This window comes from Rhynchophorus ferrugineus, unplaced genomic scaffold (assembly GCF_030347505.1).
Source record: "Rhynchophorus ferrugineus isolate W39M unplaced genomic scaffold, kcgeb_rfMv2 rfM9, whole genome shotgun sequence".
In the NCBI taxonomy this organism is placed as follows: Eukaryota; Metazoa; Arthropoda; class Insecta; order Coleoptera; family Curculionidae; genus Rhynchophorus; species Rhynchophorus ferrugineus.
The window spans coordinates 9,777,559-9,791,960 of record NW_027472588.1 but is presented as its reverse complement, the minus strand read 5'-3'; the positions used below and the strand labels follow the sequence as shown (position 1 = coordinate 9,791,960).

At 30.9% G+C, this 14,402-nt stretch overlaps 1 protein-coding gene across 6 annotated transcripts in view; it reads right to left on the bottom strand.

The window, feature by feature from the left end:
• Nucleotides 1-14,402, bottom strand: part of Hk (potassium voltage-gated channel subfamily A regulatory beta subunit hyperkinetic) — a 225,237-nt gene that overhangs the window by 64,863 nt on the left and 145,972 nt on the right. The window contains exon 1 of one of the 6 annotated variants that reach the window (XM_076413089.1): nucleotides 4,963-5,096. The exons of the other annotated variants lie outside the window; for them this stretch is intronic. The gene's annotated coding sequence lies outside the window, so the exon portion shown is untranslated. Of the gene's footprint in view, nucleotides 1-4,962; nucleotides 5,097-14,402 lie in introns of those variants that run through there. 6 annotated transcript variants of the gene reach the window in all.

Sequence of the window (14,402 nt, the reverse complement as noted above, 5' to 3'; positions counted from 1 at the left end):
TTTCAAATAAATAAAGAATTTTCTTAATTTCACACACACACAGCTTATTTTATTCTATTCCAACATCGATCTGTCCTTGTCCTTGTCTTTTAGATAACGATGGCCTAGTTAGAAGGTTTAAGAGAGTAAAATCATTTGATCTAATTCAGTGAAGTTATAAGTAGAACTTATTGCACTTTAAAATCAGGGACATAGATGTTAAATGAACAGTGTCTACCGTAGAAAATAAGGAGCTTATTAGTATAAATTTGCTAGATTGCTATAATAAATAATTTGAAAAAAATGTATTAACTTAACAATTTTCTGTATCTAAATAACATTTAACTAGAATAGTAAATAATCCGAAATAAGTAATGATATGTCTTGTTTTATTTGGTAAAGATTTTAATATACTAACACAATGGGTTGGGTCAATTTTTGTTCTCGAATCTTATTTTGATTTAAATATGTTCTCCTAGTTTTATTTTTAACGAGCACTTGGTTTTTAAATCATCAAGATGAATCGAAATAGAATCTAATTAATATCATTCGAAACTTCAAAGGTGTTGGTTAAATATCAAATAAATTACACTGTTTTTGATGATATTTAAGTCTCATTTTTGTTTAATATATAAGACACCGAATATATTGTATTTTTGTTAAAATGATCAGTTCTATATGGGTTCGGATATTTTCGAACATATTTTAGAAAAACAGATTTTTCAAATTATCACCTAAAACTTTTAAAATATCTAAATCGGATAAACATAACATTATTAATAAAACTAATAAACTGTAATTTCCAGTAAACCTTTTGCACTTTAAAAAAACATATACTCGTGTATCAAAAAAAAAAAGTACACTCTTCCCAATTATGATTCCATTATGTACCCAAAATATATAGAATATTTATATATATTATATATACAAAACAAAACCTTAATATATATTTTACTAAATTTATATCCACTAAATAAATATTGTTATATATCACTAACTAACTTTCTAATCATAAAATATCGTTTAAAACTATGTTAGTTTTGTGAATTTCTAATCTAATATCTATTAATCTACTCAATTTTACAAATATGATTATTCTGAAGTTACAAGAAGTATAAAATTTGAGCATCGAAAAATTAAAAAGTAACAATACTCTCAATTTCGTTCAATTACACAAACGTAACAATGTATATGAAAGTTATTATCACTACTCATCATTAATAAATGTATTTACAATCTAATTTTGCAGAATAGAAGAATATTGAATGTTAGGATATTGATTCATGGAAGAACAAAATGCTTAAAGAATAAACATTTTAAATATTGTTTTATTGAATATATTGACAGTAGATATTCCACAAAAAAAACAGGTTAAAGGAACATCGAGAAAAGAGAAATTCATCGAGCATAATTATAAATCAAGTATGTTGGAATCGCTTTCCCTAATAATGCAGATAAATAAACTATATTCAAATACGATTTTAGCTGCACAATTTTGAATTGCAGCATTCAACTTATTACCCAGATTTACCTCCGGCTGACTTATGGCTTTTTTCGTATGTCAAGAAAAATTTGAAAACGATTTTAGTTAAATGATGAGGTAATAGCTGCCCTATGTCCCAAAAAAAACTTTACAAAAATTAACAATATACATCGAATAATAAGAAATATATACAAATAATTAAATTAATTGATTTAAAATCGTTTGATTATTAAAACTAACCACTTACGAATTCTCTGCAATCGAAAGCTACTTATATAAGAAAATTTTACTACAATATAACAAAACAATTATAAAATATGCAGACAAAATTCAAATATTGTTTAAAAATAATTTTATATGAATGTAAGTTTATAAGTTTAGTCCAGCTATTATTTAGCAATTATTTACCAAACAACAGTTGCAAATAAAGTTTTTAGTAAAATAAAAATAACCACACTGTTATGTATTTAAAAAAAAATAATATAGAGTGTTCCGAGTTGCATTGCTTAACTAAAAAAACACTACTATTTTTGGGGTGTATGAGCATTATTCAACAACATTATTCATATTACATTAGGATGTACTTTTATATTTGATTATATTTAAATATCTGATAAATTTAAATAATTTAATAATCGTTAAATAATATAAAATAAACAATATTTTATTAAATCTCTTTATATTTTAATTTCTCTATATTTTATTTATGTAAGGTAAAAAATAATTTAATTAAGGTTCGATTATACTCGATGTTTTATAATTTACATCTATTTTAATATAATCAAAACCCAATTACATGATTATTTAAACTATATAATCGATGATTAAGCATCAAATATTGTTTAATAATCTGAAAAATTGTCTATTAACAATGTTTTAATCAAATTATTTATTTCAGGTTATTATCTTTCCATATTTTACTTATGTAAGCCTACTTAATTATATTTATGATTTATGTTCGCTCATGTCTCGCTATAGGTGAAAATTGCGATTAACCGGAAAAAAAATTTGTAAAACGGAAAAAATTGGTATAGGTGATGTTCTAATTAAATGATATATTTATCAGTAGGGAGTTATCTCTGTTTATTTTATTTACGTAAGTTATTGTTCAAAAATAATATTAATCACCTAAAAATGTTTATATAAATATGATTTATGTTCAATTATGATTTATAAGTGTTATGTTTTGATATAATTAAGTATTTCTTTTAAAAAATCAATTACTGGATTATGTAACCCGAGTCATACAATTTGAACTCATTAATTTTTCATTAAAGCAAAAAATAGAAAATAATGAAACTCTAAATAAAATAAGAAACAATATAATAATCGCAATTATATGCTTTGTAACAAAAGTACATTCGAATATATAGATATAATATGAATATAGTTTTAAAACACTCTTATATCAACGTTTTGTTTACTTTAGATGAGAAATGTTAAACCAGGAAATATATCTTATTAAACTGACACATATTATAAATGTGTTTATATCTATTGTAGGAGTTTGATATTTTATCATAAGACATCTGTTTATGGTATAAGTATGTATGTCTTTAAAAAATCAATTTCTGGATTATGTAGCCCAAATTATATAATTCGAAAACAGTAACAAGAAGAATATTAATTTTACAATATAAATATAAAATAATAAATAATCTCAAACATGTTGCTTTGTAATGAAAGTACAATCAAATATCGAATACATAACATGAATGTTTTTCTCCTATAAATGAAAATTATGATTGGAATATATTATTCATTAAACAGAAAAATTTTGTATACATAAAATTCTAATTATATTAATTATTTTAGGTGTTATCTTTTTATACTTTATTCATGAAAATCTGTCTCTGAATATTAATCACTTAAAATTATCTATATCAATATGATTTAGTTCAAGTTGAGTTATATTTGATGCTTTATGATTTATAAGTCAACTGATATAATTAAGCATGCCTTTTAGAGAAATAAAACTAAATTACTAGATTATGTAACACAAATTACATAATTTGAAAACAGTAAGAACGATAACATTAATTTTACAATATAATAAAGAAAAAACTACCAGATTTCTAATAAAATAAGAAATAATCTTATTTGGACTACCTAAAGGTTCAGTATAATCAAATATATAGATATATGGTAACATTAAGGTTGTTTAAGAGCGATCTTTAATCAATGTATGTTTTTCTTTTAATGAAAATATTTAAATCTGTTCTCAATAATAGTTTTAATTAGCTGAAGATGTCTTTATAAACATGTTTTAATTCATATTCACTGATGTTTTGTACCTTAAACAAATTAAAACTCAATTACTGGTTTATCTAACCCAAACTATATAATTTGAAAATACTAACAAGAAGAATATATTTTAAAATATAATATAAAATAATAAATATTCTCTACTATGTTGCTTTGTAACGAAACTACAATCTAATATCTAATACATAACATAAATGTTTTTCTCCTATAAATGAAAATTATGATTGGAATATATTATTCATTAAACAGAAAAATTGTGTATACATAAAATTCTAATTATATTATTTATTTTAGGTGTTATCTTTTCATACTTTATTCATGAAAATCTGTTTCTGAATATTAATCACTTAAAAGTATCTATAACAATATGATTTAGTTCAAGTTGAGTTATATTTGATGCTTTATGATTTATAAGAAAACTGATATAATTAAGCATGCCTTTTGGAGAAATAAAACTAAATTACTAGATTATGTAACACAAATTACATAATTTGAAAACAGTAAGAACGATAACATTAATTTTACAATATAATAAAGAAAAAACTACCAAATTCCTAAAAAAAAGGATTAATTTTTTTTGGGCTATTTAAAAGTTAAGTATAATCAAATATATAGATATATGGTAACATTAACGTTGTTTAAGAGCAATCTTTAATCAATGTTTGTTTTGCTTTAAATGAACATATTTAAATCAGTGTTCGAAGATAATTTTTATCACTTAAAACTGTCTTTATAAATATGATTTAATCCATATTCACTGATGTTTCGTGCCTTAAACAAATTAAAACTCAATTACTGGATTATGTAACTAATATTATATAATTTGAAGCCACAACAAGAAAAAATATTCATTTTACGATATTATTGCGAGAGAATTACTATATATGAGAATTATGATTAACCGGAAAAAATTAATTTTTAAGCTGATGTTTTTGAATAAATAATATTTTAATTAAAGCATTAATGTTTGGGAGTCACCCTCTCCATATTTTACGTATCAATTGTGTATATCTACGTATAGAATCGTCTAAAACTACCTCTAGATGATTTAATTCGTACGTAACTGTATTGAATGCTTCATGATTTATGAAGTATATATTTTTTCAGGTAACATGCACTAAACCTATTCTGTAGGTTTGACGTGAAAGCAACTATACACCAACTATATCTCAGATCTACCCTAAAATTTTATGTAAATATCGTACGACTAAACGGGGGAAAAAAGGTTAGCTTACGTTTCGTGTTTTATTTTTCGTAAAATCTAATTTAAATTAAAGACCCTAGGAAAAATTATTGTAGCGCTGCGTTGTTCGTTCGACCGTTGTTGCTGTTGTTATTTCTCTTTTACTAAAACTAATTTAGGAATCACTAATATATCATAAGAATGAACTACTGCGGGCCGTATCACTTCGACGCGATTATAACCTCCAAATCGAACGGGGAGACTGGGGACCGTGTTTCTCCGGACGTGTGGGGGCTCGTTCGACCCGGATTTCTCGACGTGGTGATGGACGTGCGGCTCGCGATGACCCTCTACCGTTTCGGGGGGCTCGGGATATGCGACGATCACGACATTTTTACTTGGGGAAATTAACGGGTTCGCAGGGCGATTTAATACACCGCGGCCAGTTGATTTTCGTCATTGCACCAACCGAACGGGTGTCCACGACTGCGTAGAAGGCGGCAGGCGCTGCTCGTTCGCTCGCGCTTTCAGGCGGTCCTGCCGAGAGTCGGACGTCGCTGTGAGCGCGTGCAGAGGAATTTCGGGAGCACGCGACGGTTAATTTTTTTTCCTGCCGCTCGGCCGGCATACTCGCTGTATGTGTGTGTGTCTGACGGTTATGTAATCGTCGAATTTCAGAACGCCTTCGCTTTCAAACACACTCTCTTGTCGGGAGTAAAACATTTATGAACTCGTCATTTTTTGGCTCTCGAAAATGTACGGTTTTCGTTATTCATGCCTGCAGCTTCTCGAGATCCCTCCTATCATCTACCGTCTTTTTTTAACTGTATTTTGGACGGTAAAGACCGCTGGAAAACATTTACACCAATTTCTACAAAACAGCAACTTACATATTTGTAATAAAAGTCTTTTCTGTTCTGACATTTTCTTATCAAAACTTATAAGGCAAAATTGGCGCATGAAATTTAAGTTCTGATTTGTTTTGACTCCGACGATAAAATTTTAATGTATATAAGATAATTGAAACAAAAATAATGTTATAAAATATAATTTATTTGAATATTATATTACATCTAGTTCATATATTATCGCAATAATTTTTAGGTTAGAGTTGTTTTATTATACTTACATTGAACTCTTTTCCATTCATCTATGAGGTAGAGTTCTGAGTGAGTTTTTTGTGTTGTACCTCCTGCAGTGCTAATATACCTAATTAATAGTTGTATATAAAAATAATGTAGTTTACTTTCATTAGTGCAAAATGTCAATTTTTACGTTTAGTCCTTGTTTTATTCGTTCCTTTTCTTGTTAAGTCATTTTGAAATATTTGAATTTATCCTTTTAATGTCTGCGTACATTTTTTTAAATAAAATTATAGGTAATAACTACATTGTAACATAAATAAAACTACTACATAAATTATAACCTGTTACTCATGTATATTCTAAACGATAAACGACACAAATATCTATGCATCTAAATATTTTCATATTCTACAATATGATTTTCTACAGTTAGCCTATATTAATTATATACACATCTATAAGGTTTTTTCTGTTCTTATCACTCTGTATTGGTAATTATCAGCACTGTGCCATCATATCAGAATTACTCAGAAGTCAATTACCAAATTGTTAATTTCTAATTTATTGGACACTTGTTAACTATTCTATCTATAAATTTATTTTATTTTCGTATATCTCTTCAACTTTTTTTTATCTCTTCAGCCTCCGGGTAGATCAACTGTTGTGGAGTAGCAAAGCGTAGTACCTTAGCGTTTTTATTTCTAAACAATGTTAGTTGGTGTTTTTTATTTTGCAAAACCTCTAACCGTTGGTATCCTTAAGTCTTTGTGGTCTCCATTTCTAATATACTATGTGGCGTTAACAGTGCTGCTACAATGCAATGCAAGTTCTTTATATATACAATTTAGATTTGTTGCAAATTGATAATTCTATTGTCATCTGAGTAACCACCACATTTTTTGAGCATCATATAGTCTCTGCTCGTTTTTTGTCAATATGTTCTTTCCATTAGAATTTGGTTCTAGTGTCATGCCCAAGTAGTTAAAGTGTTTTTATATGGAATTATTGTAGAACAAATTATCGTTGGCAAGTAATATTTTTATCTTATAAAATTTAATGTTATTCTTCATTTCTTAGCCAATTTGTAGTCCTTGCAGTGATTCCAATATTGTTATTTGTAACGAGTAAGGCAGTATCATCGGTAAATATAGCCATTATTACTCTTTCACATTTAGGAAAATCATCAGTATAAGTTAAGTACAATGCTGGTCTAATGGCTATAAAAACAATGCTAATCTTGTGGCACACTCTCGTAATCACATTGATATTAAAATTGTATATCTCTCGCTCTATATTGAAAAAATAAGGCTCATTTCAATACATAGCTATTAAATGGACTTCAATCATTGGACTGAAGTTTGTCTGAAACGAATATTTGGAAACTTAAACTTAACGAAACCATCATAAAGCATTGTTATCGACTGTCGCTGATGTATTTGAGTCCAATATTGGAAAAAAGGACATTATATAAGTAGATCCTCGACACGTGACGTGGTAACATGACAATGTTCGGTCATAAGGGACAATCTTCATGAAAAACATTGATAGTCTTCGGCACAGCCCGCCATATTCGCTAAATATTACCTCTTCTGATTCTCACTTGTTTTGACCAATACCCGAAGATGAAAGTAGAATCTACACCTAAAGCAACAACACGAACCAAGTTGCTAGAGGTTTCATATCGCCAAGATGTATATTCCAAATGCTTTAATTTTAATAAGTTATTTTAATATTTATATATTTTTTGAAAATTATTTCTGTATGTTGAATAAATTTCATATTTTTCTACATGAAATAAACCCGCCACGCATGCAAAGTAAAACATATTTATGCAAATCGGCTATTTATAAAATCGGTGCGAATTTTTTAATTAAATTCGAATTTTAAATTATCACCCTCATACATATTACATGTGCGGAATATATATTTCACATTGTCGTGCCCTAGAATCTCGTTTTTTACAAAACTTGACCGATGGCGGCGTTTTCGCGGATTACGAGTTTTGTGCACAGCCCAGCGGCAACTGCTGCCGAATGACGTAACAGACCGGGCGTGACGTCAAGAACACGCTGTGTGTCGATAAAGCGACAGTGGTGGCCGCACTGCAGTTTTACATTTGCAGGTTGTTTGGCTCTTATTTCCGATCCAATCTTGTGAGATATCGTCTCTCTGAGTAATTGCTCGATTTAGATGCGCTAGTCGGGATATACGAGTAAAAATACTGAAAATCGATTTAGCATCGTTTAAATATTACGTTTAGATAGCATTTATTAAGAGGAATTAGTAATATCCAGAAAAACCAGATGGAAAAAGGTATTATTAATAAAATAGAGTAGATCTGGAAAAGAGAGGAAAACTAACACAAAAAATAAAAGTGCAACAGTGAGAAGTAAATAGGAAAAATAATAAGTAATAATCAGGGAAAACTAGCATTAACACTCCAGAATAGCTTGAGGAAGCCGTACTCAAGCTAACTCGTGATATACACCCTGCTGTCGAATCTGCCACAGTCGAAATTTCATCACAATTTCTACCGTGGACAAACAACCTTCCCGCTTCTCTTAAAGGTGAAATTCGCATCAAAAATGGTCTATGCAGATTAACAGAGTATGCAAGGAGGTAAGGGAGGCCGTCTCGACCTGGTGAGCGATGAAATGGAGCTCATTCCTCGCGGACGAAAGACTGGACAGCTCTTCCTTCTGGCGTGTCTCCAAATGCCTCGTGGGGAAGACCCACAATGTTATCCACCCCTGAATTCAGCGGTTACAGGAAATGTTGCAGTCATTGACCAAGATAATCTCGAGCTCTTCGCAGAGACCTACGAGGCCCAGATGAAATGCCTCCCTCCCGCAGAGAACACTAAACCTAAAGACAACAATACTGTCATCAACGAATCCAACTCAATCAAGAAGCCTGTCACTCGAGCCTTTCTTCTCAACCATTTCGTGTCTCCAAAGTCTCTACAGACTATGATCGGCAAACTTCAAACCAAAAAATCTCCAAGTTTCCACGGAATATCGATTACCCAATTAAAAAAGCTCCCGTATAAGCAGCTCGCGAAACTGGCAATTATCATTAACACCATCATGAGACTACAACATTTCTCAGCGTCTTGGAAACACGCACATATAACGGTTATTCCCAAGAAAGGAGCAAAATCACCTCAATCTGACTACAGGCCCATCAGTCTTCTCAGTGCCATTTCGAAGCCTATCGGATAGGTTTTTGCAGGTCAAGATCAGGAAGAGCACATTGACGTCGCATTTTACGCTGATGACACTGCTTTCTCCATGGCCTCCAAGTTCGAGGTTACAATTCAAAAATGTTTGCAGAAGCAACTCGATCATGCGGTCTAGTGTTTCAAATTCTGGACCCTCTGAAAACCCAGGCCATTATTTTACATAAGAAGCATTACGCAACTTAAGCTCGACCGCAACAATTCCATGGCTGGATAACGTCACGTACCTAGGTCTCCACTTTGACCGACGGTTCGGTTGGTATTCCCAAATCCAGAAAGCAATCCAGAAATGTTCGGGGATAATACACGTGCTATCTTCTCTGATCTGCCCGTCTAGCAGACTTCCCATCTCCATCAAATGCTTATTTTACAAGATGTTAATTCGGTCAGTACTCCTCTACGGATCTAATGTCTACTTCAAGTTTGTTACACCCAACCAGGTGAAACGGCTTCAAGTTTTCCAAGATAAGCCCTTCAGGAGAATCTTAAATTCTCCATGGTTTGTCAGAAATAGCCTAATTCATATTGAAACTGACACACACAACAGCATTTCATATTTCAATCGTTTCACAAACAACTCAGGTCAAGTTCTTCTAAAAACGCGCTTGTTCGCGAGTTGATCGACATGCTGGGAGCTTAGTATCGCCTCACGACATGCTGGGAGCTTAGTATCGCCTCACCGGTAACCTTCACATTTTTCAGGCTGAAACGACCTCATCCATCACAGTCACAACTTTTGCTCCCATACGTCAGTATCCAGTCCTGTTCAAGGCAAGTTCGCGAATCAATGAACGAACAATCGAAAACTAGCAAGGAAAGTAAAAATAATAAGTAATAAAATACAAATCTATATCAATTAAAGAGATCTTAAGAAACCGGCTAAGAATGCCTGACTCCTGTATGATGGTTAAAGAATTCAATGAAAAGAGCTATAGCAATACAAAAGGTCTCCTCTCTATATATCGGACTAAATATAGTTGCAATATTATCATAGAGACGAAAACCAAATACATCTCTAAATAAGCAATGAGAAAATGTCTAACATAATAAGGAGTCATAGTAACAATAAATGTGGTTATCATACTATATGATATTATGCTATCAATTAATTTTATTCATTAAAAAATTAACTAGTATTTATTCATTCTTTTGATATATTGTTGAGTTGAATTTGCAGAAAATCCACCTAGAACTAGAACTAAATCGAAGCTCAATATTTTAAAATGCATAGGTCCATAAATTATGTTTAAATGATTTATAACAGATCATATTATATCATTTCGTCGAAGTGTGAACAAAATATGTTTATAAATGGATTGAAAATATCTGAATTTGAACCGAGTAGATCGAATTTGCGGATAGTTTTACTTTCATTTGAAGAAAAAGGCTGCTGACGGCCATCGAGCCGTGTACAGCTTACGGCAACCATAATCCATCGATTTCAATATGTAAATACTGATTTCGTTGTTTTAAAAGTGACGGCAAAGTCAACGGGCATTCTGCAGAGGCAAAAAAGATTGGAAGGCGATGATTTAAATTCATTATTCGATGGAACCAAACCATTGAATAAAACTGATACTTTTAAACCTAGCACTGGGTACAAAAGAGCTGGAACACGAGTAGAGACACAAGGTTATTTTTTAGCACGAGGACGTTCGACCATGTGTTGAAAAATCGGGAAAGCATACTTGGAAAGATTAAAATTGGAAGTGCTACCCCACCTGCAATATTATCTAGACTTTGCTGCTTCCGATTGCTTGTTCCGACGTATGTTACGTGATCTATCAGCGCGTGCTTTAGCAGCGCTTTACTGCTTATGAATATGACAAAAATGTGTCTATTCCTGGATATGCTAAAAATATATATTTACCGATCTCCCACAATAAAAATAAAAATCTTAATTAAATAAAGCTTTAAATAAAAATCCTTCAAAACGAATTTATAAGCCTTTACATAATATATACTGATTAGAATTGTTTTTATTATATATGTAAATATATATTCAAACATAATAGCTCATATTTATTTAAAGAAACTAAAACAGATGAATCTTAAGAAATATATAGTTTAGATACATTATTATGTTTTTTCAGTGGCTTGATTTTGTGTTTTGAAATGGCGAAAACTTAATTAATTTTCATGGAGAAGGAAACGAAAAAAGGAGATTACATTCTTGCTAACTAATTTCTTTGTGGTTTATTCACGAAAGCTAATAACACTCAACAAAGCAAGAGAAACCTATGGCAAACATTTTAATCCAAGTAAAAATCTTACCCTCCTAAGAAACCCGGATAACATTAACTACTCTACAAGATAATGTAGACAAATGGCATTTAAGACCTAAGCTAACAAGAATTCGATTTCCATATATAAACGTGTTGGTTAACTAAAAATAGGAATTAAAATACTCTATTTTCACCGTTGATTACTTATATGTGTAACGTTTTAATCAACGGTTTTTTATTTGTCACATCCCTGGTAACACCATAATTCTATGACTGTAATATTTCTGAGATTTCCGCGCTAAAACTGCATCAATGTTTTTTCTTTACTTTTCACTTTACTTTATCTGGTTTCAAAAGAAGCCTCTTTTGAAACCAGATTTATACTATTAAGTCGGCTTTGCAGAAATCCTATACTATAATCATCAAATACCAGCAAATTTTTCTCAATTGTTCTCAAGTCACCAAAGATGTATGTGGACTAGTGTTATCATTGACAGAAGTCGCAACAAATGTGTTTTTTCGACATAGCGCTGAAGCCTTTGAATAAAGCATTGTAATATTCGTAATTTCGCTAATACATGAAAGAATACTCATCAGATTCTGAATATTGATTGCCATATGGGCGTTAATAGCGGAATGGCTTTGTTGGATCGATTACGTATTGGCATAATGACAAATTTAGAAAAAAATGCCGTATATGATATGAAAAAATTAATATTGATACTTCTTCATTACCTGGCAACTATTACTAGGCCACAAAAAAATATACACATATATAGCACAAAAGAACAGGTCATAAGAAAAACTTAATATTTTCTCTCTTGATGGAAATTACTTTAAAATATTTTCTCAATAAAAGTTTCTTTACTCATCACTCTTTATTCTTTTTTTCTCATCAATGCTAAATTAAAATAAGATGATTGTGATATAGTAGGTCAAAGAAAGAAAGAAATATTTGATTTTATATTATAAACTGATCAAACAATCCATTGTCTCGCTCTATTTTTTTAACATCTTACTTTGCAAGGGATCTCTATGAGTGGAATGGTTAGTAAAACGTTTTCAATTACTTTAACACAATAAAGGACCCAACATTCAGAAAGAAAACTACCTTTTGCCAGATAGATATTTTTCTTTGCCGAAAAAAACTTCCGAAAACTTTTAAACCGAGTGAATTGAATTATTTCAAAGTACCGCAAAAAGTTTCTTGATTGCATAAATAAATGGTAAGTCCTTTTTTCATTTTTTCAAAAGGGATAAACGTACTAACGGAGATATAAGTGGTTATAAAAGGAAAGCATCAACAGGTCAATTGAAAAGTCCCCGGCCTACCATAGTAAAACACATTTTTACACATGTACACATTTTGAAATACCATTTTTGTAGTACGATTTGTCCTTTGCTTCAAAATAGGCCTCAGTTTCCGCGATCACCTCTTCATTCGATGAAAATTTCTTCAGGAGAACATGAAATAGTCACTGGGGGCCAGATCTGGAGAATACGGTGGATGAGGAAGCAATTCGAAGCCCAATTCGTGGATTTTTGCCATCGTTTTCACGGACTTGTGACACGGTGCATTGTCTTGGTGAAGCAGCACTTTCTTTTTCTTCAAATGCGGCCGTTTTTCGGCGATTTCGTACTTCAAACAGTCCAATTATTCTATGTAATAGTCGCTGCTGATGTTCCTTCTTTTTTCAAGGTATTCAATTAAAATTATTCCATGCGCAACCCAAAATACAGACGCCATAACCTTGCCAGCCGACTGTTGCGTTTTCCCACGCTTTGGAGCTGGTTCATGGTGCGCAGTCCACTTGGATGACTGTCGATTGGACTTCGAAGTGAAATGATGGAGCTATGTTTCATCCATTGTCACATATCGATGCAGAAATTCGCGTTTATTACGCTTGATCTTCTTCAAACATTGCTTCGAATCATCAACTCGTCGTTGTTTTTGGTCAAAAGTGAGCTCGCGTGGTACCCACTTTGCACAGAGCTTTCTCATGCCTAAATATTTGTGAATGATTTGATGTACACGTTCAGTTGATATCTTTAGAGTGTCTGCTATTTCATTCATTTTCAATTTATGGTCATTCAAAATCATTTTGTGGATTTTTTTAATGTTTTCGTCGGTAACAACCTCTTTTGGGCATCTACTGCGTTCACAGTATTCGGTGCTCATTTCACCACGTCTAAACTTAGCATACCAATCCTTGACGGTTGATTTTCTTGGGGCAGTGTCCGGAAGCTCGGCATCAAGCCAAGTTTTTGCTTCAACTCTATTTTTCCCTTCAAAGAATTTTTGAGGGTTAAGGCTAACTAAAATACGTATAGATTAAATTCTAGTAGCGCCATCTATGTATCGGGTCGGGAACTTTTCAATTGACCTTTTATTGTCTCAAAGATATCTATGCAAAATTAAAAAGGAAAAATACAGTATTATTTATACAAATACTTCCGGAGTTTGAAGTTTTCCATATATGGAAGTTTCTGATTTCACCAAAAATGTATACTATAATAATCAGGTTTATCATTCAATTAAAATAATTGTTAAAAATTATACATATCTTACTATTTGTTAATTGGAAGAAATCAGTTAGAAGAAACTAAATAAATTATTTATTCTTAACTTCTAGTATCTATTATTCATTATTTGTAATGGTATATCTCAGATCTATAAATACTTAAAAGATTCAATTTTTTCAATAGAAAAAATCACTATTCAATGAATGTTTTGGATTCTCTACTGTCTACTAAATTAAATATTTCAAATTAATCATGATAGGTTTATTTCGATTTGCTTTAGAATAGAGTAGGTTTTAAGTAATAATTAAGTAATATTGATATGATTTAGTTTCAAATTTCAAAGAAAGAAAAAGAGAAGATAGACAAGAAGAGAGAAAAATTATAACAAAATTTTCAATAAGCATATATAAAATTATTTTAA